The 26,541-nt window shown below is 41.0% G+C and overlaps 1 protein-coding gene across 1 annotated transcript in view; it reads right to left on the bottom strand.

Moving 5' to 3' along the window:
• GPR156 (G protein-coupled receptor 156) overlaps positions 1-21,964 on the bottom strand; it is an 87,241-nt gene extending 65,277 nt beyond the window's left edge. The window contains exon 1 of the mRNA XM_045785090.2: positions 21,764-21,964. The gene's annotated coding sequence lies outside the window, so the exon portion shown is untranslated. The remainder of the gene's footprint in view (positions 1-21,763) is intronic.
• Positions 21,965-26,541: the final 4,577 nt, after the last annotated feature.

The following is a 26,541-nucleotide window of genomic DNA, read 5'->3' as shown; positions in this document are numbered from 1 at the left end:
TAGGAAGAGAATCTAGGTGTCTCAAGTTCAGGACTCTTTCTATGCTACTTTAAAGACCTTTAAAGGAAGTTGTGGTTGCCCTGTCACACGTTTGGGACAGCTGGGCGAGGCCTGGACTTGCGGAAGCAGGCAGGGTCATAGGGGTAAGAACTCTAGGGCTGCTGTTAGAAGGCTGTGGAGGAGGTCCAAGAGGGAAAAGGAACACAGTGGAAAGAGAAAGAATATTCTCTTGGGAGAGTATAAGTTTTGAAAGAACTTGTATGTTTTCTCCCCAAAATGTAAAGAAGACTGAATTAATCTGTTCCTCAGAACCTCAGATTTGCCTTATAAAAGAGGGGGAGATGATAAGTTTATTTTTGAAGTCTCTGAAGTTCCTCCAATTAGGTTTTCCACATACCTGGCTTCTGAGTGATCATCCCAAAAGGACCCTGGGGCAGGGCTTGTGCAGGGAATCCTGATTCACTGGAGGAAAGGTCTGGGGAGAGACGGCTGCTGCAAATACATCTGTCTTAGGGGATCTTAAAAGCAGAATGGAATCACTGGGTGTCCCTTGGCAAGGGTGGGAGGTGGCGGGGAGTGAGGAAGGGGAGTGGACTTGGTTCACTCCCTTAGTCTTGTGTGGATCTCAGAGAAAGCAGAGCTTTGGAATCCTTGGGATTTGTATATATTCTTGAACTATATCACCATTCTTTCCTAATTCCTGTGTCCCACCCAAAGCCTTTCTCCTCCTGTGCTACCCAGTCCACACTTAGTGATCTTTCCAAAATCTGGAGAATATTTTTGCTCAACATTATAAAAAATAATACTGAACCTTAGTTTCATATTACTTATAACTTTTCTTCTACTAAATCTGATTTCTTCCTTTACTATATAATGCTTAGACTTAACTGCCTATTTGATAAAATTACACTGAATCAGACTGGTTATTGGATTGGGTTCCCCACAGGATATAGGAAACAGTGTTGGAAATAGTAGGTTTACTATAAACATAGGTCAACCGAATACGGGGCACATCCCAGGGCCCCTGGGCCAGTTCAACCCTCCATCCTAGTACTTGGGAATTTGGTTTCACTTCACATATCCTAGAAACCATTGGCAGTAATAAGTGGCACTGCAATGGACAAAGCTGAGGATGAATTTAAGTCTCAGATACATCATTTTCTATCTGTGGTGCCTTAGGTTAGTCACTTCTCCAATTCTTAGCTGACTCCTCAATGAAATGAAGATAATACTATCTACACCTCATAGGTTTTGCTGGTGATTAAATCATATGATGTATAGGATGTATGCAAATATAACTGATACATACTAGATCACCAATGAATAGTGGTTTATTTCATTTCCATGATACAGAAGGGTCATTTGTACAGAAGACTTGGGGGTGCATAATTGAGGTTACTCATCTTGTTTCTCTAAATATCCTAACAGAATCCCAAGTTCTGAATCATTAATGTATCTTCAAACATTATGAGTAGTGATCTTTATACTGTATTTACAATCAGATTGGTAGAGGCCATGTGCATTAATTCAATAAATATTGATTGATTAACTATTATGCAATAGTCACAGTGCTAAGAGCTAAGGATGCAGCAGGGAACAAGCTAAAGTGTCCTTGCTCTAGCACCTAGCACAGTGCCTGGTACACAGTAGGCGATCAATACATATTTGTTGAAGTGGACCCAGAGACATTTGCAAAACATCACAGAGCATAGGGGTCCTATATTTCTAGGAACAATCCTCAGGACCGTCTAGATACTCCTGTAACTCAGGAGAAGCGGGGGGGTTTGATTCATGGAGGGCTAGCACATCCCCCTCTGACTACAGTGGGAGCATCTCCTGCTTTTAGAACCCTGCCCTGACGTGTTTTGCTGACTCTCTCTATGCTCTCAGTCTAAGCTGGCACAACCACACAAACCGAGCAGTGAATCATTATTGCCTTATAGACAGATCCTAGAGACCCCTTACAGACAGATCCTAGAGACCTGTTAATATTCCAACACTATTGCCAGAGACTGGAGCTGGGAATTAAACCAAAAAAAAAAAAAAAAAAAAAAAAACCACCCTGAAAAAACAACATATTTAAACCTCACCAACTTCTCAGAGTTGCATTGTTACCTAAAAGCACTTAGGTACTATTATGCAAATTATACATGCATGATTTCCATAAAAACCAGTCACAAATGTCAATTGGTGCTCATTAATATGCAATAAAATTCTCATTTGAAAACTATTAAGAGCCAAGAATGAATTCCACTTGGCTGCCCTCCTTTAATGAGAGCTGCTGTGAAGTGCTCAATGCTATTATTCATCAACAAAACAGTAAGGTGTTACGACAAATCAAGCTTCAGAAGGTAACAGAAGGACCTGAGAATGATCATTTGACATTTCAGAGGCTAGTTTTGGACAGCTCAGTTTTATGCTGCTATAGCTAAGACCTCATTTGGCTACTCAGAACGGAGGCTGAGTGAACTCTTGAACCTACGTTGCAAACAGAGTCAAGGATGATACTGAGTACTCCTTTAAGGGACATTTGTGAGGGTGCCACACAGCTGGAAAAAGGTAAACAAAACTTTGTTCCTGAGCTTCAGTCAGTTTGGGAGACTGAATGTTCTCCTCCTCAAAAGCAGTAGAGATCCAAGGCCTTTGGAATTACTGGGGCTCTTCTCTGAAAAGCCTCCTGGTCAGAATTTTTATGAGTGAACTTTCATGCTGTGTCTCTAAATTCCTTCAGTTAGACACTGATTTTCTCTAAACTGTTGTTCAGTGTTGCTGTGCAACCCAGTACACTCGTGTGAGAGCAGTTCTGGCTCTGTGAGGATAAAAGATGGAAAATACAAGCCATCAAACTAGACTGTCCCTTCTGCAGCCACTGCCTTAACAAACTGTCCTAAAGTTGGCCTGGAAGCAGGGGGTAGAGAATGGGCTTTTCTAGGTATAGTTTAACACAGTGGTTATCAAACTTCAGCGTGCATCACAATCACCTAGAGAGCTCCTTAAAAAACAGATTGCTGGCCCCCAGCTCAAGAGTATCTGACTCAGTAGGTCCTGAGAATTTGCATTTCTAGCAAATTCGCAGGTGATGCTGCAGCTGCTGGTGTGGGAATCACACCATGAGAATCATAGTCCAACTAAAGGAACTACAGGGCTTTCACCAAAGTTTAACCCATACAAACCCTTGAAATAACCTGTGATTGGTTAGTTCACGCTGCTGTGATGAAGCTCATTTACGCATGCACGGGTCAGGTCATTTGACTTGTTCACTAGAAATTAATTTCAGAGAAGTAGTGTTAAGAAAATAGACACTTAGGGGCACCTGGGTGGCACAGTGGTTAAGCGTCTGCCTTCGGCTCAGGGCGTGATCCCGGCGTTATGGGATCGAGCCCCACATCAGGCTCCTCCGCTATGAGCCTGCTTCTTCCTCTCCCACTCCCCCTGCTTGTGTTCCCTCTCTCGCTGGTTGTCTCTATCTCTGTCAAATAAATAAATAAAATCTTAAAAAAAAAAAAAAAGAAAATAGACACTTAGAAAAGCAATTTTTTTATTCTTTGAACCATGATTCTTAAATATTTTTTTGGACGTGAGATGCTGATGAAAGCTATAGACCCTCTCCTGAGAAACATACAAAAACGTAATATTTTACATGTAAAATCACGGGCCGCCCATCAACCACCCCCATAAATTACCTCAATCATCCCAAGTGAAGAGACTCATTTCAAACTACAACATACAATGTTACATTAGTTTCAGGCATACAACATAGTGATTCCACAACTCTATACTCTATGCTTACCACAAGTGTAGCTACCATACAGCATTATCACAATACCACTGACTATATACTCTCTACGCAGTACCTTTCATTCACATGATTTCCATAACTGGAAACCTGCACCTCCCACTCTCCTTCACCCATTTTGCCTGTCTTCCTACCCTCCCACCCTACTCAGGTGGTTTCTGTCTTTGTGGCTCTGTTTCTGCTTGTTTTGCTTCTTTGTTCATTTGTTTTGTTTTTTCGATTCCACATATAAGTGAAATCATATGGTATTTGTCTTTCTCTGACGTATTTCACTTAATCTAATACCCTCTAGGTCTATCCATGTTATCATGAATGGCAAGATTCCATTCTTTTTATGGCTGAGTAATATTCCATTGTATAGATATATACATATACATCTTTTTAATCCATTTACCTATCGGACACTTAGGTTGCTTTCGTATCTTGGCTACTGTAAGTAATTCTGCAGTAAACACAGAGGTGTTTTCATTTTCTTTGGGTACGTACCCAGTAGAGGAATTACTGGATATACGGTATGTCTATTTTTAATTTTTTGAAGAAACCCTACATTGTTTTCCACAGTGGTTTCACCAATTTACATTCCCAACAGTGCACAGGGTTTCTTTTTCTCCACGTCCTCACTAATACATGTCATTTCTTGTCTTTTTGATACTAGTCATTTTTACTGGGTGTGAGGTGATATCTAATTGTAGTTTTGATTTGCAGTTCCCTGATGATGAGTAATGGTGAGCATATTTTCATGTGTCTCTTGGTTCTCTATATGTCTTCTCTGGAAAATGTCTAATAAGATCCTCTGCCCATGTTTAAATTGGACTGGTCTTTTTTTTTTTTTTTTTTTTTGGTGTTGAGAGAAAAGTTTTTAATTAAGTTTTTCCTTATATTATTCTCATAAATCAAATATTTCTTTGTGGCTACCCACAAATAAAGTGTGGTTCACTAAGATAATAAAGGCTATGACAAACTCTGTCAGCAATTAAAATATTTCAATAATTTTTAATATGTTTATTCTTTAATAGTAATCTTTCTCATTTAATTAGAGTAGTATTTTTATTACAATAATTATTGACATAAATGAGTTAAATATCTATTATGTTACTATTTATTTTTCCAGCTTGTTCCATGTTCCTTTTATTGTATTTTTTTATTCTCATTTTCCCATCCATTGGCTTTTTAATAAAACAGCTCTACTGAGGTAAAAATTCCATATAATAAACTACCAATATTTAAAAGTGTCAATTTGATAAATTTTGACATGTATATACATCTGTAAAACCATTCCTGCATTTAAAATAATGAACAGGTAGTAGTAGTCCCAATTTTGTTCCTTAAAAAAAGTTGTTTTGGCTATTCTAAATACTGCACATTTTCACATGAATTTTAGAATGAGGTTATTAATTTCTATAAGAAGGGCATCTGGGATTTTGATTAGGATTGCATTATAACTATAGATGAATTTGGGGAAAATCAACATCTTAACAATATTGAGCCTTCTACCCCTTGTCTTAGCTTAACTGGTACAACAAAATACCATAGACTTGGTGGCTTATGAACAACAGAAATTAATTTCTCATGATCTTGGTTGAAGTCCAAGATCATGGTACAAGCATGATTGAATTCTGGTGAGAGCCCTGTTCCAGTGTACAAATGGCTGACTTGTATCCTCACATGATGGAAATAGATTTACTTAGCTCTCTGGCCTCTTCTTATAAGGGCACAAATCCCATTTATATGGGCTACATCCTCATGACCTAATTATCTTCCAAAGACCCTGCCTCCAAATACCATCACATTGAGGACTAGATTTCAAGAAATGAATTTGAGGGGGACATAAACATTCAGCTGATACCATCTATGAACAAGGTGTATCTCTCCATCTATTTAGGTCTTCTTTCTCTCAGAAAGGTTTTGTAGTTTTCAGTGTATAGCTCTTGCATAGTTTTTATCAGATTTATCCCTAAGTATTTCATATTTTTAGGCTATTATAATTTTTTACTTTCAATTGTGATTGTTTAACACTATATATTTCCACAATTGGTGTCTGTAATGTATTTTGCAACCATGCTAAACTTATTTAATAGTTCTAGTAACTTTTTTGTAGATTCCACTGAATTTTCTATATAGATGATCCTGTCACATGCAAATAAAGGCAGTTTTACTTCTTTCTTTCCATACTGGATGCTTTTCATTTATTAATTTTTTTCATCTTATTGTACTGGCTAGGACCTCCAAGACAATGTTGAATAGAATGAGTAAGAGTAGTCATCCTTGTCTTGTTCTTGATCTCAGGGAGAAAGTATTTGGTCTTTTATCATCAAATATGATGTTAGATGCAGGTTTTCAATGGATTCCCTTTATGAGGTTAAGGAAGTTCATTCATTCATTCATTCATTCATTCATTTGTTCATTCATTCATTCATTTATTGAGATAGAAATTTATTGCAAGGGAGCAGAGGCAGGACAGCAAAGGATACTGTCTGCATGAGGCAGTGGGGGTGGGGGTTATAGCTAGCGGGGAGACTGAGGAGGTATGGGAATGTATGGAATCTTCCTGTGCCTGGTTGTAAGTATCCCATTGGTCAGCTAGGGCTTATGAATATTTTGAGATGGGTTGCCTAATGAGCCTGTTTGCATTTAGCCCAGTGGTCAGTGTGGGCCTTTTTACCTTACTCAGGTTTCTATTGCTCAAACTGTTGCCTAAAAGTGGCCTCTACATTCCCCTTTGACAGATCAACAACAAATCTTTGGCATTTGGGCGAAGGTCTCATCTTCAGCAGCTGCTTCGTGCTGGACATGGGGCATGCTGTCCCTACCTAAACTTGTCAGTCCATTAGGGGTTCTATTCAGTTATAGACAAAGCATGGTACTATATTAACATGCTGACAGGCAATGTGAGTGAAATTCCCTGGTGGCCAGGCCCATGGGATTTAGGGGGAGGGGACCCTCTGATGGTATCGGGTGGGATCCTTGTTGAATTATAATTTGTACATGGAATTGTTGGATTCACTCAGATGGGTAGGAATATATATTTCCTGTAGATCAAGATGGTGGCTGGATCTGCAGGAACAAAGGAAAAAAGAGGGTAGGGGGGAGGCTGAAAGAAGCAAGGTGACTGAGAGTCAGACAATGTCAGGAAATGGTCCCAACTGAGTCCATAATGTGTGCGGATTCACCCTGGACGAGCTTCCACTGCCAACTGTTGCACACTTTGGGAATGGAAACCTCAGGGGGATGGAGTGGGAGAGGAGAGGAAAGGGCTTTGCCTTCACAGGCATGGACAATCTGACCTGTTCACCCTCAGACCTTCAGACCACATGGGGAGCTGCCCTGGCTAGAGATCTTCAGTTGTCTGAGGAATACTAGGGTTAGACCTCTGAAGGGCTGAAAAGAGAAAAGAGAGGGAGGGAAGGATCCCTCTGAAGGGCAAGAGGGGAAATCCCTCACTCTTCCGGGCAAGGGCAGTCCCGCTGGTTCCCCCATGGGGCTTCGTATCCTCACCAAGGAGTAACCTCTGCTGGAGGTTGTCAGTTTCCCAGGAGTACTGGAGTTGGTCCATGGAGGGAAAGTTCCAAGAAATTCCTAGAGAATCCAAGGAAAGTCCTAGGCTGGCAGAGGGTCCCTGTATGGGCTCTGCCAAATGTGGGGGGACCCAATGGGGTGGAGGCTGGTGGTGTGAGCAGTGAAAGAATTCACCCAAGGCAGAACAAAGGAGACAGAAGTCTATCGAAAACACTGCAAAGGAGCAGCAGGCGGGACAGCAAAGGAGAGACTGCAATGAAGTTCTCTTCTATTCCTAGGTTGCTGAGACTTTCTTTAATAGATGTGGGCTTTCACACTCTCTAATATTTCTTAAATGAACTTTGGTAGTTTGTCCCTTTCAAGGAATCTGTTCATTTTATCTAAGTTGATAGACTTATTGGGATAAAGTTTTTATACTATCTGTACAATTTATAGTGATGTCACCTCTTTAATTCATAACATTAGTAAATTGTGTCTGCTCTTTTTAGCCTGTCAATCTGACTAGAGGCTTAATGATTGTATTGATAGTCACAAATCAATCAACATTTTCTTTCATTGATCTCTACTGGTTTTTTTGTTATCTATTTTATTGATTTCTGCTCTGATATTTATTACTTTCTTGTGCTTACTTTGGGTCTCATTTACTCTTCTTTTTTTTAGTTACTTAGGATGGAAGCTAAGAATATTAATTTGAGACTTTTCTTCTTACAAACCCTCAAGCACTACAAATTTTCAGCTAAGTACTGCTTTTGATACATTACTTTTCATTTTCCTTCAATCTAAAATAATTTCTAATTTCCGTTTTGATTTCTTCTTTGACTCATGAGCTATTTTGAAGTGCATTAAATAGCTTCCAAATATTTGATGATTTCTGTTACTGATTTCTTAACTAATTCTATTGTGGTCAAGAACATACCTTGTATGACTTGAATCCTTTTGAAAGTACTGAGAATTGTTGTATGGCCTAGAATATAGTCTATCTAAATGTTCCATGTGTACTTGAATGGAATGACTATTTTGCTGTTGAGAGGAAAAGTGCTTTATAAAGATCAGTGAGGTCAAGATGATTCTGTTGGCTCCTTCTTCCATATCTTTATTTTCCGTCTTCTTGTTATATCCATTACTGGGAAAAAGCCAATGAAATTTTGAACTGGAGGGGTACCTGTGTGGCTCAGTTGGGTGAGCATCCAACTCTTGATTTGGGCTCAGGTGATGATCTCAGAGTGGTGAGATGGAGACCCCAGGGGGGCTCTGCTGAGCACGGACCCTGCTGGAAATTTTCTCTCTTCCTCTTCCTCTGCCCCTCTCCCTGCTCACACTCTAAATACATAAATAAATAAATATCTTTAAAAAAAGAAATTTTGGACTACAGTTATGAATTTGCCGATTGTTCTTTGAAGTCATATCATTTCTACTTCATGTATTTTGAAACTCTGTTGTTAGATGCATAAATGTTTAATATTGTTATGTCTTCTTGATGAATTGACTACTTTATCATTATGAACTGATTTTATTAATATTTTTTGTGCTGCAATCTATCTATATTTTGATTAGTGTGTTAGCATGGTAAATCTTTTCCATCCTTTAATCTATTTGTGTCATAATATATGAAGTATGTTTCTTGTACATAGCATATTGGTGGCTTTGCTTTTTTTTAAATCCTGTCTTTTTTTTAAATCCTTAACCATTAGTTGAGGTGTTGAGATCATTTACATCTAAAGTAGTTATTGGTATATTTAACTTGAATGTATTACGTTGCTATTGTTTTTTATTTATCTCATCTCTTCCTTGTCCTCTTTTTCCTCCTTTTCTGACTTCTCATAGGTGAATTAAGTATTTTCATGTTTCTATTTTATTTCTTTGTTGGCTTATTAGCTATGCTTATTTGTTTTATTTTCTTTTTGATTGTTTTTGTGTTTACAGATACATCTTAATTTGTCAGTCTATCTTCAGATGATGCCATATCACTTCACATGTAGTATAACAATATACTTCCATATCTCCACTCTTAGCCTTTGTGCTCATTGTCATACATTTCCTTTTACATATGTTATAAACCCCATATTGTTTTTTATTTTTCTTTAAACTCTCAATTATATTTTAAAAGAGGCTTAAATCATAAGACAAATCACTATGTAGTTACCATGTCTGGTGCCCTTTCTTTCTTTCTTTCTTTCTTTCTTTCTTTCTTTCTTAATAGATCCATATTTCCTACTGATATCATTTTCCTTCTGCTGGAAGAGCTTCCTTTAACATTTCTTGCAGTGCACATTTGTCGGTGAAGAATTCTTTCAGCTTTTATATATTTGAAAAAGTCTTTACTCTGCCTTTGTTTTGAAAGATACTTTCACTGGGCATAGAATTCTAGGTTGAAAGGTTTGGGGTTTTTTCCCAGTACTTTAAAGATGTTATTCTACTGCCTTTTTGTTTGAATTGTTTTTGATGAGAAATCACTGCTATCCTTAACTTGTGGAAAATGTTTCACTCATTATCTCTTCAAATATTTTTCTGTGCCCTCCAGGGCCACCCTAATTACACCTAATATTAAATATTCTTGGACATTGTTCTGGGATGTGGTTAAATTAATTGGGAATAGTTTGGCCCTTTTGGGTCTTCTTTTAAGATGTTAGGCAATATCAGAGCAGTGGTCAATGTAGGGCTAATTATTCCCCACTGCTAAGGCATCATCTCTCAGAGCACACTACCCAAAACCCTCTGAGTTATTAGCTTTTCTAGTATGACCAGTGGGAACAGGCACTATTCCCAGCCCTGTGTGAGCAGCAAGTACTGTTCCTTTTGAATGGTTCTTTTTCCATCTCTAGGTAGTTTCCTTACAGTCGCATGTTGACCAGCACTCAGTTTCTTACTTGGTGTACTCTGTGAGAATCTCTGGAATTCTCTGTGTACTCTTCACTTTGATACTCTGTCCTGTAAACTCCAGCTGCCTTGGTCTCCCTGGACTTGAAACTGTCTTCTCAACGCAAGGAGTCTGCATTCTCTCTTTCTGCACCATATTCTGGAAACTGTATCTTGGTATGCCTGCTTTTGTTTTGTTTTGTCTCACTGAATATCAGAAACCACTTAATAAAAATATAGTGGTTCTGGATCATTTTCTTTTCTCCAATGAATATGTTATTTAGCTTCTGCTAGGGTGCTAGAAGAAAACCAGATTACTTTAATCCAATCAGTGACTGATCTGACTGGGAATTAGATTTGAATTTCAGTAAGACCAGGTCTATTTCTGGGCTAACTCCTAGACATAGTTCTTCAGAAGTCCCAACTGAAAGCTTAGGATGTTTGTATTAGTCAGGGTCCTCCAGAGAAACAAAACGAGTAATTTATATATCAATAAAAGAGATTTATTATAAGGTTCTACGGCTCATGGAATTAAGGAAGCTGAGAAATTCTGTGATCTGCTATCTGCAAGCTGGAGACCCAGGAAAGATGGCAGCAGAGTTTGAAGGCCTGTGAGCCAGAAAGCTGGTGGTGTAGATGGCAGCTCAAGAGTGAAGGCCTGAGAACCAAGAGCGTCAAGGACAGGAGAAACTCAAAGTCCCAGCTCAAACTGTCAGGCAGAGAAATTCCAAACTTCCTCTGCCATTTTGTTCTATTCAGAACCTCAATGGATTGAATGATCCTCACCTACATTCCAGAAGGCCTACTGCTTTATTCAGTTCACCAATTCAAATACTAATCTCTTTCAGAAACACCCTCAGAGATACACCCCAAAATAATGTTTAACCAGATATCTGGGCATCCTGTGACTCATTAAAGCAGATATGAAAGCAACCATTACAGTGTTTTCCAGGCCCTTCCACCTTGGAGGACCCCACATTCCACTTTTTATCTCCCCAACACAGTAAGATTGTAAGTACCTATGATTAGCTTCTTGGCTTTTTTAGCACCTGCTTTCTGTTTGGCTTGTTTACCTCTTGGTCTGTGCTACTTATAAACTGGTGAACAACTTGGAAGGAAAATTGCTCAGATCATTGGGCTAATTCTCTGTCTCTCTTCTTTCCATAATCAGGTCTCTCATCAAACGGTAGAATGTTCTGCTCAGCTTTTCTGACTCTTAGTGGCTGCTTTTCTTGGCTTCTTAGTTTCTCCTCACTTGCTACTTAGTAAATAGTAAATGTCTCAAGGGAAAAGCAACCTACTCTATGAGACACTCACTGAGTTTCTCTTCTTTATGAGGTCTTAGCTCTCAAGTTCTGGTTGCCTTAGTAGGTCTTTTACGAACTCAACTAAATTTTTAAAATCTAGCTTTTGGGGGCACCTGGGTGGCTCAGTCGGTTAAGCATCCGACTCTTCATTTTGGCTTAAGTCATGATCTCGTGAGACTGAGCCCCATGCCAGGCTCCACACTCAGCAGGAGTCTGCTTGTCCCTCTCCCTCTGCTCCTCCTCCCACTTGAGCTATCTCTAAAATAAATAAAACATCTTTAAAATATATTAAAAAAAGTAAAATAAAATCTAGCTTTTCTAGATGTCCTCTATGGAAGCAGCAGTCTACTACCAGATAGTCCATCACAGCCAGACGCAGATGCTTACTGTCTTATAATATGTTTAACCTTAAAATCTTTTTTACTGACAAGACCAAACTGTTTAAAGATAATCTTTACAGACACAAATGACAGTGCAAACAGTATAAGATATAACTATCCTTACTATTAACTATGAGACCAATTAAGAGACATTACAGGATTCCTAAGTTATAAAAGACAAACCTATTATAGGAACTGGTTTTACTATCATTATTACTGGTCAGTGTGTATTTGAAAATTAAAAGTTTCTATAAAAGTATGTATTAACACAAAGGCTAATGCTTATTCTACAGGTTTATACATGTTCAAACAAAGTTAAAACTTCTCCTTAGAAATTCATTGCAATAACTTCTATCCTGGTTTTCTTTTCTTCCTTTAGTTTTCAGTCTAGGGCATAGAAATCCATTTCAAAGCTACTGAGTAAAAGTTGCAGCATGTGTTATGGGTGCCAGTATCAAAATGTCTGCCACAGAATTTCATCATTTTTTTCCCTCTATTTAGCTAACGTTTACATTCTGAACATAGACTCACAATTGGGTTTCTAACAAGAATTAGAGATCACAAATTTCTACAAAGTGTCTATGAACTCTTAGGTCCGTGGTCACACACCATCCTTTATCTGAGGATTTTAAAATCTCATTTACTTCTTACTATTTTGTTAGTTAGCATTTTGTATTTCACTTGTTTGTACTCACCAGCTTCCCTTCGTGCTTCTCTGCTATTTTTCTCCAGCCCTGGTGTGGTGGGAATCCCACTCCTCTCTGGTCTGGTGGACCAGATTACAGTTTTACATTCAAACAAGAGCAAAACTAAGAATGAAAGCCCAGTACTTCTGGGAAGTACACTCCTAATACCACGTTTGTTAAAATCATTTGTTTAAAAATGTTCGCATCTGTTGCTTGGCACTGATCCTTAAGCTCCAAGACCCCTACCTACTTAACTAATTATCCTCATGTCAAGTTGTAGTTGATTGACTATATACCCATAAAACTCCCCAAACTCAAATCCCTCAAAATAGAGGGAAACAATTGGATAGAATCAAAGAACTTTTCTCAATTCCACTATTAAAGAAAAGGCATTTAAAAAATAAAGAAAAGGCATAAAAGGGAACATAGCAGATATGGTGTTGTGAGAAAGCATCATAACAGCCTATTTTCTCTGAACCCTCCCCCCCAACAATGCTCATGCTGCTCCTGCCGCAGAGGAAGACCATGTATAATTCCACAGCACAGAATAAATGAGCAAGGGGAACTGTAAACAGTCTGGCCAACCAGAAGCAATAGAGACACAATGCAACCAAGACACTGCAGACCCCGTTTCCCACTGAGCTCATATAATCCACAGTTGGCAAGGAGGAGTTCTCACTGCAGGGCTCTCCTGCCTAAAGACACAGGCTCCCCTGGAGAAAGGTGGTGGGAGAGGGGAGAGGAAGACAAAAGAAGAGAGGGAAACAATTGCTGTAGGGGAGACCCACAGTGAGAAGTAAAATTGTGTGTATTCCCTTTGACCCAGAAATGCCAGTTTGGGGAATCACCCTATGGAAATGGAAACCAAGTGTAAGGATGAATGTAAGATGTTTACTGTAGCATAATTTGTTGTGTGGGAAAAAACTAGAGGGAAAACTGGAATATCTATCAATATAGAAATAATGGGAAAAATTATGGAAGTCCTACAAAGAAATATTAAGTAGCTATTAAAAATAAGAAATTGGATCAATTAGATTTATATATGTAGAATGTATATAACAACTAAAATGAAACAAATAATAGAGTAAATGGTATTATACGATCTCATTTACATATGAAATAGAAAATAACTACGTATTTGTTTAAAGATAGAAATGGAGTAAAGGAATTCACACTTAACTTTTAATAGTGGTTTTGTCAGGAAGATGGAGGGGGAGAGGAGGTGGAGATTAATAAGATTTTCTTTATAGACTGTCTTACTAGACTTGTTACAATGAGTGTGTACTGCTTTTATAATTTAAAAATGTAATAAATTTAAAATATAAAAATGATTTATTGACTTAATAATTACAAGTAATGCCAGACCCCAGAGTTCAGTGGTTTCAGTGTAGTTCTCTGGCATTTGCTTTAAATTGATCCTGGTGGGTAGAAGTAAATAGTAACTTCTGCTGTCAGAGAGAGGCCTCACCTTGTGTCCCCCAACAACAGCCAATTAAAGCACAGACTTGAGAGTGCCCCTGGAGAAGGCCGGTGGCTGTGAAATAAAAACTATAGGTATCTCTCCAAAGCCGCAGCCACAGAGCTTCCCAAGGGGCAGGGGCTGCCTGAGCCAGTGAGCAGGCGGCAGAGGCATGGATGAGAATAAAACAGGCTTTTGTCTGGAAAAATCCCACTACTCCAAGTCCTCACAGCCTTTGTTGGCTCCTGTTCCACACTTCAGAGATGAGATGCACAAGGCTGGCCCAGCCTCTGCAGGGATAAATATTAAACTCTGTGAGAAAGATGCTTCCGCCCAATTCTGAAGTGTTCTGTGTTAGTACTTTGGTGGAAGATTCCTTGAGGACCACTGGAAGTTAGCTGTGGGCCTTCCAGTTGTTACCCACAGGATAGAATTAAGGCCCTGGAGGAATGACACTTGGCTCAGTATCTGCATTTGGTTTCATGCTGATAGAAGCTCCAGATCTTCTGAGGGATAATAGATACATGATATTCAATAATAAAGAAAAAAATGTACAGAAGCTAGCAGCCTGTGAAGAATTAACTTTTTCGATCATTCATCTTTCAACATCTTTTTCCTCTTCTTGTACAATCCTACTGTCCTCCACCCATGCCTCTTCTATCTCCCCGCTTAACCTCTTTAATAGATTTTTTATTCAATGTTTTCCTAATTATCATAGAAATGCTAGAGTGTTCATGGGATTTATGGTTACATTTTTTTAAAAAGTAATCATTTATAATGCTACTGCTGATAATATTTTGGAATAGTTTCTTTTTGTCTTTATACTTACTTTTTCTTCTAATTCTTTATTTAAATTCAATTTAGTTAACATATACTGTAGTATTAGTTTCAGGGGTACAATTTAATGATTCATCAGTTGCATATAACACCCAGCTCATTACATCAAGTGCCTTCCTTAATGCTCATCACCCAGTTGCCCCATACCCCACCAACTCCCCTCCAGCAACCCTCAGTTTGTTTCCTAGAGTTTAGCCTCTCTTATGGTTTGCCTCCCTCTCTATTTTCATCTTATTTTTCCTTCCTTTTTAAAGCAGGTCTGCGTTTGTGTAGTTTGCAAGTATAGATGAGTGGCTCATGTATATACCCAATATTACAAATAAATATGAGAGAATACGTGGAAGTGAAAAAGGGGTTTGGACAGCATGTTACTCTTGTCATCTGCACAGTTTTGTGTGGCTATGTATTCTGGTGTGTCAAGCGGGTATTCATATTCCTCAGACTAACTGTGACAGCAGCCTTCATTTCTCAGCCCTGCTTTTCTCCTTACGGCTGCCTTGGAAGTCAGCAATATTTGCATGTAAAGATCCCCTTGGGTAGTTACTCCATCTTCTTTCATCCCAGTTTTTCACTTGCAGACAACTGGGTACCTAGGATCCCAGCAGGTCACTATTCTCTTCCCTTCCCCGTCTCTTGATATTACCTTTTCTGCTCCCTCTTTATTGGATCTTCTGGGTTTATCCTAACAGCATCCAAAAGCAGGCAGCTATCACCAGCTTGGGCACAATCAGACAATCATCAAAATGCCCATTTGGAAAAGACACTCAATTAAACATGCATTCTGTTCTCATGTTCAGAGTAAATGCTACATCTAACGTGGCCTTTGGGAGACTCCACTTCATGCAGAAAACCAGGAATATATCAGATTAGAGGCAAGAAGGACACTGTTGGTCTGGAGTCTTGCTCTACCAATACTTTAGACCCTTATCACACCATCAGTCCAGGCCACATGTTCAGGCCCTTACCATTTCCCTAGTTAAGACATCTGCTTCCGTCTTCTCTCTCAAGGTCTCCCCAGTTACCTGTGGAGAATCAGGATGGATAGCTGGCAGTGTCAACTGACAGTCTGACGTTTCAGCATAGACAAATGGCAGTGGGAAAGCCCAGAGCACTCTTTCCTGGGTGTTCCCATTGTCACTCTGGAACAGGTCCCCATGGAGCAAGAGAGCAATTTCAACCAACAAAACCCCAGGCAGAACCTTGAAGTTTCTCTAAGAGACCCTCCCATGCTCTTCCTTGTCCTCACACCACGAAATCACTTCTCTCTCTCAGAACTCCAGAACTTCCTGCTAATCTATATCTATGCAAAGCTCCTCACTGCAGCACTGAAAACTGAATGAGGAATTCTTCTTCCATCACTTCCACAAGGATCTTTTCCTTGTCACAAACATCATAAAGTACAGATGCTGACAGGCTTAACACCACTATCTCCCTCCCTATTATCATGATGAGCTAAAAAGGAAACATCCTAGGGGCACTTTTGAATAGGAACTTGCAATATGAAGGGAGAACACAGGTGGAAGGGGGCCAGGCAGTTCTGCCTATAGGTTTTCAATCTGCATGACCTCCGCCTTCTACTGCCAGTTGCCTCTCTGGTCACTGCCCCGTAGCCTGGTCAAGCAGGCCTGAGTTCTGCAGTGATGGTCTGACAGCCTCACTGCTGGGTCCTCTGTTGCCTGGCAACCCACATCTGAAGTACACTGACCCAGATATGGGTTCAGGTACTAAAGGGCTACTCAGACCCTCTCAACTCCCCCTATAAGGCAAAGTGGCCATGGAGAAGAGCAGAGGATGCAGCATACAGCCTACGAATTTAATTTGACTTGGCATATTCTGAGTATATGTTATGCGCGGCAAGAAGGTAGTTGGTGAGATCTGTTTCTGGTCAATCCTAGGAGTATGTTGAATGAATCTACCCTCCCTCTTATCTACCTCCTTTAGAATAGATCACACAGGCTCTAGAATAGACTGGACACAGCAAAATATTCTTGAAACGCCTTGGACATAAACAGACCTCAAGGCCTTGCTTGGGTTGGATGCACTTCCCAGGAATTGCTCAAATTTTGACCCAGTCTCTGGTCAAAAGTTACATGGTTCCCTACAACAAACAGACTAAAGTCCACACTCCTGTGTTCTCGACAAGCTGGCCTATAGCTCTCCTGCTTTATCTCTTACTGCAAACCTGCCCTGACCTGACCCTCCCCACCTCTTCACCTCACTCAAGCCACACCGGCACTCTGGCCCTGACTTGAATACCGAATACCAAATACCAGCTCTAGTTACTGTCTTTCAAGTAATGTTCTTCCACATTACAGCTGCCAGTCAAAGCACCACACCTCCTCCGGAGAAGAAAGACACTTCTTCCTTGGAGGAAAATAACAATCCCTACTGAAATAGCTAGTTCTCTGCTCTCCACCTGGAAACCCTGGCTAGCCTCCACGCCTTCCCCACAGTTTCATAACAGGTGTGATAATTATAGCACTCAGTATAGTTGTCATATATAAGCCCTGTCTACATCAATGTCAAAGGGACTATGTCATTTATGGGCTGGTTTCTTCATGCTTCTATCTGGAATGAATGCATCCCACCTTCATTAATTCTTCCCCACTCTAACAGGTTCTTTCCCACAATCCCCTCTGAATTCACACCTTTAGCAGTGCTATATTAACAGGCCCTTCTCTTTTCAAAACATTTTCCTCAACACACACCATCGTTCTCTTGATCCAGACACTAGTAATGCCCATTTTTTCTGTGTGCTCATCCTCCCCCACCTCTGCAAAGCAGGGTCTGCTGCAAGGTGGGGTTCAATAACACGGGATATTCCCTGGCTATATCATCTATCTCTGTCTGAGTACCTCATGATTATGACAAGTGCCGCAGAAAAACACCTTAAGAAGTCTAGATGGAAACCAATGCCCCATGGAAACACATAAATATTTTATCAGGCTCTGAACAAGACTCTTGCTCATAAATATTTAAACTCCTTGATAGCATAATGTTCAGTGGCTGATTAGAGTCAACTTGTACTGGGGTGGGGAGCTGAGAGGAAGAAGGGATTACAACAGCAATGGCAGCAGGCATGCTACAGAGTCCCTTTTAAGGATCTAAGAACACTGAAAATGCTCCTGAAGTCTCCCCAATTTGCACAGACATTCATTTTCCAAGTGCTCTCCCTCTGGAGTGGGACGTAGGTCCGTGGCCAGTGGAGCTGTCTAGAGAAGGCACTCACTGGGCTGCAGGAAGGCTGCCACTGCAGTCACAGCCCCAGTAACCTTGCCATCCTTCTCTCAGCATTGGTAGCACAAACAAGACTTTCAAGTAAAGTACACAGGACTCAAGATGAGGCAGACCCTGTAAGAATGTTCATGGCAGCTTTATTTAAAATAGCCCCAAACTGGAAACAACCCAAGTGCCCATCAGTAAAAGAATGGATAAGCACGTGGTAGTCATATGAAGGAATATTATCTTGGAATACAAAGACATGAACAACTGATATACTCAACAACATGGATGAATCTCTATCTATGTGGAGCAAAAAGAAGTCAAATGCAAAAGTACATCAGTGTGAATGCATTTATATGGATGTTCAAGAATGCAAAACGAATCTATGATGATACGAATCATAACAAAGTTTGCTTCTGGATGGTGGGGATGACCAGAAAGGGGCATGAGGGAAATTTCTGGGACTGCATTTTTTTTATATCTTGTTTGTAATGTGGGTTTGTCAAAACTGGCAGAGCTTCTGGCACAGGATTCGGCTTTGAAATGCTGTGGCAGGGGGTGGGGGGTGCTGGGGGACTCAGTCGGTTAATCGTCTGCCTTCGGCTCAGGTCATGATCCCAGCGTCCTGGGATCGAGCCCTGAGTCTGTCGGGCTCCCTGCTCGGTGGGGAGCCTGCTTCTCCCTCTCCTCTCCACTTGTGCTCTCTCTCTATCTCTGTCCCTCTCTCTCTCAAATAAATAAATAAAATCTTTTAAAAAGAAGCGCCGTGAGGATAAAAGAGGCCACTAATCTCCAGTATCATCATTTACCTATAAAATATTGATTGGCCCAAATTACGTAAAAGGACTTCAAGTATTTTACCAAGGGTTCTGCAACCTTTATGGGAGTTAGTGCCTTGTTGTGTCATTTAATTACCTAATTAATTCAACAATTATTTATTAATCACTTATAATATGCCAAACAGGAACACAGATAGCCATGAACACAACAAAAAATTTCTTGTCCTTACGGAGCTGACATTTGAAGGGGGGGTATTGGACAATTAACAAAGAAACGCTATACTATATAATACCAGGTAATGAAAAAGCAATGAAGAAATAAAGCAGGGTCAGAGAACAGGGAGTGACAAAAGCCTGTTTTGGATCAGGCAGTCATGGAAGGCCTGATCAAGGAGGTTGCATCTGAAGAGAGACCTGAATGAATTGAGGACAGAAGAAGTGCAAGTATCTGAAGGAAGAGTGTTCAGGCAGAAGGAAGGACAAGAGAGGGGAGAGTGACAGAATATGAGGTCAAACAGGTCAGATTGCATAAGACTTTGAAAGGTAAACCCTGGAAGAAAGTTGGGTTTTATTCAAAGTGTGAAGGGAACCATTAGAGAGTGTTAAGCAGGGGAGTAATGTAATTCAACTGATGTTTTAAGAATGGGAAAAAGAAGGAAATTAAGAGATCTGCCCAATTCTTAGGGAAGAGTCAGAATAAGATCCAGATTTTTCCCCTTCAAAATTTTAATATCCTTCACACATCTATTTCTTTTTTAAAAAAAGATTTTATTTATTTTAGAGAGAGAGAGAGCACAAGCAGGGAGAGGCCAAGGGAGAAGGAGAGAGACTCTCAAGCAGACTCCCTGCTGAGCAAGGAGCCCAACTTGGGGCTCGATCTCATGACCCTGAGATCACGACCTGAGCTGAAACCAAGAGTCGGACACTAACTGACTGCACTGCACCACCCAGGCGCCCCCCACACATCTATTTCTTAGCCACCTTCTGATTCAAGCTCTGTCTGGGGCCAGATCAGATATTTCTGGATTTCAAACTCTGATTTTCATTAACAAGTTTATATCTCAAGATAGTTATAAGAAAGTGAGGCAGGTAACTTTTCTGTATGTCAGAAAATGTATTTATTATTTTCATAATAAATTGTTGGCGATAAAAAAAAGAGAGGTAGGGATTAGCATCCTTTATCAGGCAAAATTAATCAGCAACTAAATATGAATATTATACTTCTCAACACCTTTCTGCAAAATAAAGGTTCTGATTTTTAACTAAATGTGGAACATTCCTTCCAACTTTCAAATCCAACTTCTCTGTCCATGTTAGTCCATGTCCAATTGTCTCTGTGGCAAGTCAGAGCCTTGGTGCTTCTTTCTTCTCTCTCCCCCTGCCCCCAATTACTCTCTGAAAACCTATAAGGGAGTGCAATAAAATGTGAATTTGTGGGGTGGGAGGGCAGATTCCTTCAACCCCATCTGGAAATGCCCTTATGTTCAGACAACACAAAAGGAAATATTAAAATCCTCAGCAGGAAACAAATTGTAAGCACCTACTGTCCTCCCCAGAGAATCTCCTTCCCTCAATCATTATTTTCCCACTCTTGAGAGCCTTCTAGGCTGGAAGTCTGTGGCTTCATCCCATTCACCCCTTAAATCACCGGAGGCCATAATTCTGCTTTCACTAGACTCTATCCCCAGGCTACCGTAACTCTGCCTCTGACCAGGCTCAACTCCAGACTTTATAGAGGAAGAGGGGGAAGCTAAAAGCTGGTGGTAGAAGAGAAGGGGAAATACAGGGAGCACTCCAGAGACAATGGTGGCCCTGAAGTGGAATTAGGCTGCCAAAATGGAGACCAGAGAGACCCCCACCCCCACACTTCTGGAACCCTAACTCAAGTAAAGCCTGCCAACGCATTTTATTCTCCAGATTCAAAGGGACTTGCTGCTACCCAGCCTGGAGGAAGGCCTTCTGTGCTGAAAATCGCCATTGACGGAGAAAAATTAATTTTCCTTTGCAAGCTTTGCTGCCTAATACAACTATTCAACGATTTTTCCAACTTTTAACCCGTGCCCGAAAATCTTTCGCTTTTACCTAGGGAGGCAATAATTTAATGTTATCCTCTATATCCTGGTTTAAAGGACTCTACCAAGAAAGACATCTCATTACAGGCTAGGATATAATTTGCCTGCTATTCATGCATGTTTGTACCTAGAAAACCAACAAAGGGAAGAGTAAGCGCATGCCATGACCTCTCTCCCCACAGATTTCTATTCTGAAATGTTAGCAAAACTCAGTTTTCAAAACAAGGTTCATCTTCGGCAGTAGCAGGAGTATACTTAGATACACACCATTCAAACAGCGAGTTCTAACAAGTGGCCTCTAGGTAAGTCGGAAACGGGTGTTTGCTGGGGCACAAGGATGCTGCACTTCCCGGGCCATTCTCCTCTGCCCAGAACGAGGCAGTCTGGCAGGCAATGAAACTTTCTCCGTTCGGGACCTCACACGGCCGGTGAGGGAGCCCATCCTCCCATGCAGCCACCCCGCACCCCGGGCGGAACGTGCCCCTGCAAGGCCGATTTGGGGCCAAGCTCCGTGAGGAGGTTGTGAGAACTGTTCCGGGATCTCTTAATTCAGCAGACTGTCGCTCATTGAACAAAACAACAGCCACAGCCCCCCTGCCCACCAAATACCAGTACCCTCCCCTCTTCTCTCAGGAAACTGCCACTGGCACTCCTGGTGAGCGACCTCGGGCTCGCCTCCGGTTCCGAAGACAGTTTCTTAACCGTTTCCAAAGAAACCGCCCAGATTCTGGAAAGGAGAGAAAGCCCTTCCCCCTTTTCGCACGTAAGTGTTTGATGTTTTGTGGATACATAGTGTCCACAGAGAAGTCGTACAAACTCCCGAATTTGGGATCCTCAAGGGCGCGCTGCTCACCTCACCAGGTCTCCGACCGCCGAGAAGCGCCAAGCCCGCGTCTGGCGGCGGGACGCCCGCGGTCCCCGGGTGTCTCGCCGGTTCGCGGGGCTGCAAAGGACCGGGAGGGACGGGGGGCAGGGCAAGGGCCAGGGCAGGCGGCCGCGCCCATCGCCGCGCCGGGGGCCGGGCGTGGAGGCGGCGGGACGGCGGCGCCGGCCTCTGAGGTCTGCGCGGGGCGCGCGCTGCCCTCCCCGGCCGCCTCCGGCCCGGGCGCTGCCGGGGCCGCGCCTCCCGCCCCTCCCCTGGCGCCGCCCCGCGTGGCGTGCCGGCCCCCGCGCTCGCCCAGGGAGGTCCGCACGGCGAGGACGCGCGAATCCGCGGACCCCCACGCGCCGCGCTCTCCGCGCTCTCGGCGGACCACGCGGCTCCCGCCGGCGCCGCAGCACGCGGCGGCTGCACTGGGCAGCCCCGCCTCCGGCCGCTGGGCTCCGAGACCCTCCGTCCGCGGGAGACTTGCCCTCGGCGCCCCGGCCCGGCCCGCGGGGCCCAAACTGGCCAGGAACAGGCTGGAAGGGTTCCACGCGAAAGTTCCTTTTTTATGTCTGGGGTGGAGTCACCAAGCAGTGTTGTTATTTTATGCTCTCCAGGTTTTCCAGATTCTTTGCGTTGAGTTCGTACTTATTTTATAATCAGAGAGACGGGGCGTTACATTTTCCAGGAATGCTAAAAGGAAACCACAAACGAGAAGTCCATCCATTCAGAGATGTGTGAGCCTCTCTGTGTTTAAGACACCCTGAAGAAATGTTGGGTAATCGATGTATTGTATGGTATGGTGACTAACATAACATAATAAAAATTAAAAAAAAAAATTTTTTTTAATATTAAAAAAAAAAAAGACACCCTGAAGAAGTCATAGGGTGGGAGATTTGGAAAGCGTCTCGGGAATCTGTTCAGACTTTTCATATTTTCATTTATTCTGTTTTAAAATTGCAGACGTATTAATGCTGCTTGGAAATGCCACATGTTTACGAGTGCCTTGAGGAAACCCTCGGCTGGCCAGGGGGTAAGGGAGGAAAGCCAGCTGGGGCCGCTCCCACCCCAGCCGGACGGTGGTGACATTCTTCGATGTCTCATACACGAAGTTACTTACCCAGAAGAATTCTTTTCACAGGAAGGGTTTTTTACCCAGGGGAAAATAAAAGGAAAAACGGATAGCCAAGGATTATCTCAAGACAGTTGAGCAAAAAGCCGGAAGAATTATGTCTGAGATTTTATTCAGGGCTCTTTCCAGAGTTCTCATTCTGTACCTCCAGATGCTTTCATTTGGAACACGAAGACACTGAGGAGGACCATTTGATCCTCCTGTTTGGGCATTGCTATATTTAAGAAGGCTTTCGGGTTCTTCTTTTCCTTAAGACAGCTGACTTCAGAGAGCAGAACTAGGTCTTTAGTTCTGTAGTTCTACATTGAGGATTTGTCTTTCTGATCTCTGTGGGACTTTTATTTTACCTCAGAATTTCTCTACGCTTTTAGCTCATCATTCTCACCATTCCCTCTACATTCAGCAAGATTTTGGAATCTTTCTTTGAATGTGGCTCCCCCCCTCCAATCCCAGCGTTCTCTTTCTCAGATTGGAGTATTCCCAACCCATCACTTGTCAGACACAGAAGGATTTCCATCTTCCACCAAAGCCTGCCCTGTTTACCTCAGATAGGTTTCTGGAATCTTTCCCCTCCTCTGCATTCCCACATTGGTGCTCTTGTCAGACTTTTATTACCTTGGGCTGAATCATTTTAATAGTTTCCTAACTGGTTTTCTTGCCTCCTGTCTCTCCTCACCCCCAACACAGACCCAAGAATGTCACTCTCCTGATAAAACATTCCTCCTACCTTTACCCGTCCCCCCACACCCAACACACAAACTTGCAGTAACTCCCCTCTGCGATTGGAATATAAACTATTTTCATAATTGTGAACAAGCTTCCTACCTTCTGTTCACTCAACACCTGTGTTCCAGTTATACTAAACTGGGTTAATTGCTCTTCTTTGAATGCCCCCTGGGTTTTTAATGCCCCTGTTTATTTTGCTCACTCTCCCCTTATCCCAGATTTCCCTTTATCCCCATCTTCGCCTATTGAACTTCTCCCAAGTCTTCAAGATCCAACTCTAACGCCTTCTACTTTAATGAAGTTCTTCCAGATATTCCCCGTCAGATCTGTGAGATCAATTAGTGTCTCTCCCAGCACTCTGTGTTTCTGTTACAGCACTAAGTTCAGCTGTATGTTACAGCTGGTTGTGTCCTCCTGCTTCCTCACTGTCAGGGCCTGCAAGTCAAGGTATATTTCTGACTCATCTTCATCCCCCATGGCAATTGGCCACACACACATTTAAAAATAAATAACTATTCTTTGGTTGTATATAAACTGTGTGCTTATTGTAAAAGTTCAAGTACATAAAAGCATAAGGAAGGAAATAAACTCCCACACCCTGAAATAACCACTGTCAGTCTTTCAGTGATCATATATTCATGCATTTCTTTATGCATGTGTCCATCTATATATGTCCACGTGGAATCATTTCATGTGTGCTGTGTTTTCTCTCAGACACACTCTTTTTTAATCTTTTCTTACCTGACTGTTCCCCTCACTACTCTCCCTCACTCTAAACTATCTAAAAAGTTAAGCATGCAAACATAACTTCATATATATATACAGTTGTTTTTGTTTTTTATTTATTTTACAAAATGACGTATCTCTGTATATACACTTCTCTGCTTCTTGCTTTTCTCATGAAATAGGTCTTAAAAATCCTTTCGGGTCAACTAGTATTGCTTTAATTCATTTATTTTAGGGGATGCATAATGTTTTAGATATACCAAAATTTATTCACAAGTTCCTCTACTCATGGCCAATTCTTTTTTTAAAAAAAAATTGCCACTGCCATGAATGTTTCAATAAATATCCTTATATGTATATCCAAATGCCTTGGTGCTTTAATTTCTGAAGGATTAATTCCTAGGTATGAGATTGGTCTATTTAAAATGTTAACAGGTTGCCTTCTATAAGGTTGTAACGATTGGCTCTGTATAACTTTAGCCATTTTGACAAGTGAATAGAGGCAGTTTGTTGTTCTGTTATTTGTATTTCTCTGATTAGTAGTGAAGCTATTCTTTTTCTCCTTTGGATTTTCTATTCTGTAATTGCTTATTCATATACTTCATTCGTTTTCCTTCTTAAGTTACTGGTCTTTTTCTTTTCAAAGTGTAAGAATTTCTTATACATTACAGATAGTAACTCTTTAATATGTTGTATGTGTTGCACATACTTTCCTCAGTCTTATCTTTTAACTTTATTTGGAATTTAAAAAATCAACTACAACTTATTTAAGTTGACATCAAGTTAATTTCACATGCCTTATGCTTAGAGACAATACAGTGCTTAGGAAACTGAACTGGATTTTGCAACACCTTCAGAAACCAATCTTCTATTTTGGCATTTCACAATTTATTCAAGAATTTGACATATCCTACTCCTTAATGCCATGCTTAGGCACTATTAACCCACTTTTCCCCATTCACAAATGTACTTGTGTTTATATTAGAGCACAAATTTTCTATATATAATTATCTGGCAGAGTCACATTAAATAGACTACTTTGGTAATCTAATTTGTGCTTATCACATTTAGTGGTTATCATTTATTTTTTCTCTGCCCCAAATTCGCTCCTTTGGGAAAATGCTTCCTGCTGTTCCTTCCATGCAATTCTAGAGGTCCGCCAATCTTAGAACCCCACCCTTTGACCACAGTAGCAGTCATAACCTGTACTAGAACAAATGGACTCCCTGTTGCAGGAATTTGAATCTTAAATTTTAGGTTGGCATTGTCTTAAAATGAATGTCCTTAATTCTGGGCACTAAAATCCTCAGATCTACCCTGTTGCTTTTAATTTTATATATTTAATTATTTTCTTAGTGGTTACTCTGGGCATTGTAATTAACATCTGAACTTAAAATAATATATTCGGAGTAATAACAACTAAATTTTCATAGCACACAAAATTTTGTTCCAATATAGCTCCATTCCCTCCTCTCTCCTTGGTGCTATTATTTTCACACAAATATTATTTGTTTTTATACCTTATAAGCCTATCAACACAGTTTTGTAATGAACTGCTGCTTTATGCAGTTGTCTTTTAAAGAGTTACAGATGTCTTTAAGAGACTTATGTTTGCGGGCATCTGGGTGTCTCAGTTGGTTAAGCATCTGCCTTCAATTCAGGTAATGATCTCAGCATCCTGAGATCGAGCCCCACATCTGGCTCCCTGCTCAGCAGGGTATCTGCTTCTCCCTCTGCCCCTGCTCATGCTCGCTCTCTCTCTCTCAAATAAAATCTTTTTAAAAAAGAGTTACGTTTATACTGTTTTATACATTTACCTATGAAGTTAAGTTTACCAGTGCTCTTTATTTCTTCATGTGGATTCCAGTTACTGTCTACTATCCTTTTATTTTAGCCTTCTGGACTCCCTTTAGTGTTTGTTGGGGGGCAGGTCTGCAAGCCACAAAATCTTTGGTTTTGTTTTCTTGGAATGACTGAATTTCTCCTTCACTTTTGAAGGACATGATTGCTAGGTGCAGAATTTGTGGTTGAAGTATTTCCTTCCAGCGCTTTGAATCTGACATTCCACTGCCTTCTAACCTCCATAGTTTCTAATGAAAAGTCATCTGTTAGTCTTGTTGAGGCTTCCTAGTCTTTGAAGAACCATTTTTCTCTTCCTGCTTTAAAGAATCTGTCTGCTTTT

Source organism: Ursus americanus, chromosome 4 (genome assembly GCF_024610735.1).
Source record: "Ursus americanus isolate L20-20 chromosome 4, mUrsAme1.1.p, whole genome shotgun sequence".
Classification (NCBI taxonomy): Eukaryota; Metazoa; Chordata; class Mammalia; order Carnivora; family Ursidae; genus Ursus; species Ursus americanus.
The sequence above is the reverse complement of the archived record's forward strand: the minus strand, read 5'-3'. Positions and strand labels throughout refer to the sequence as shown.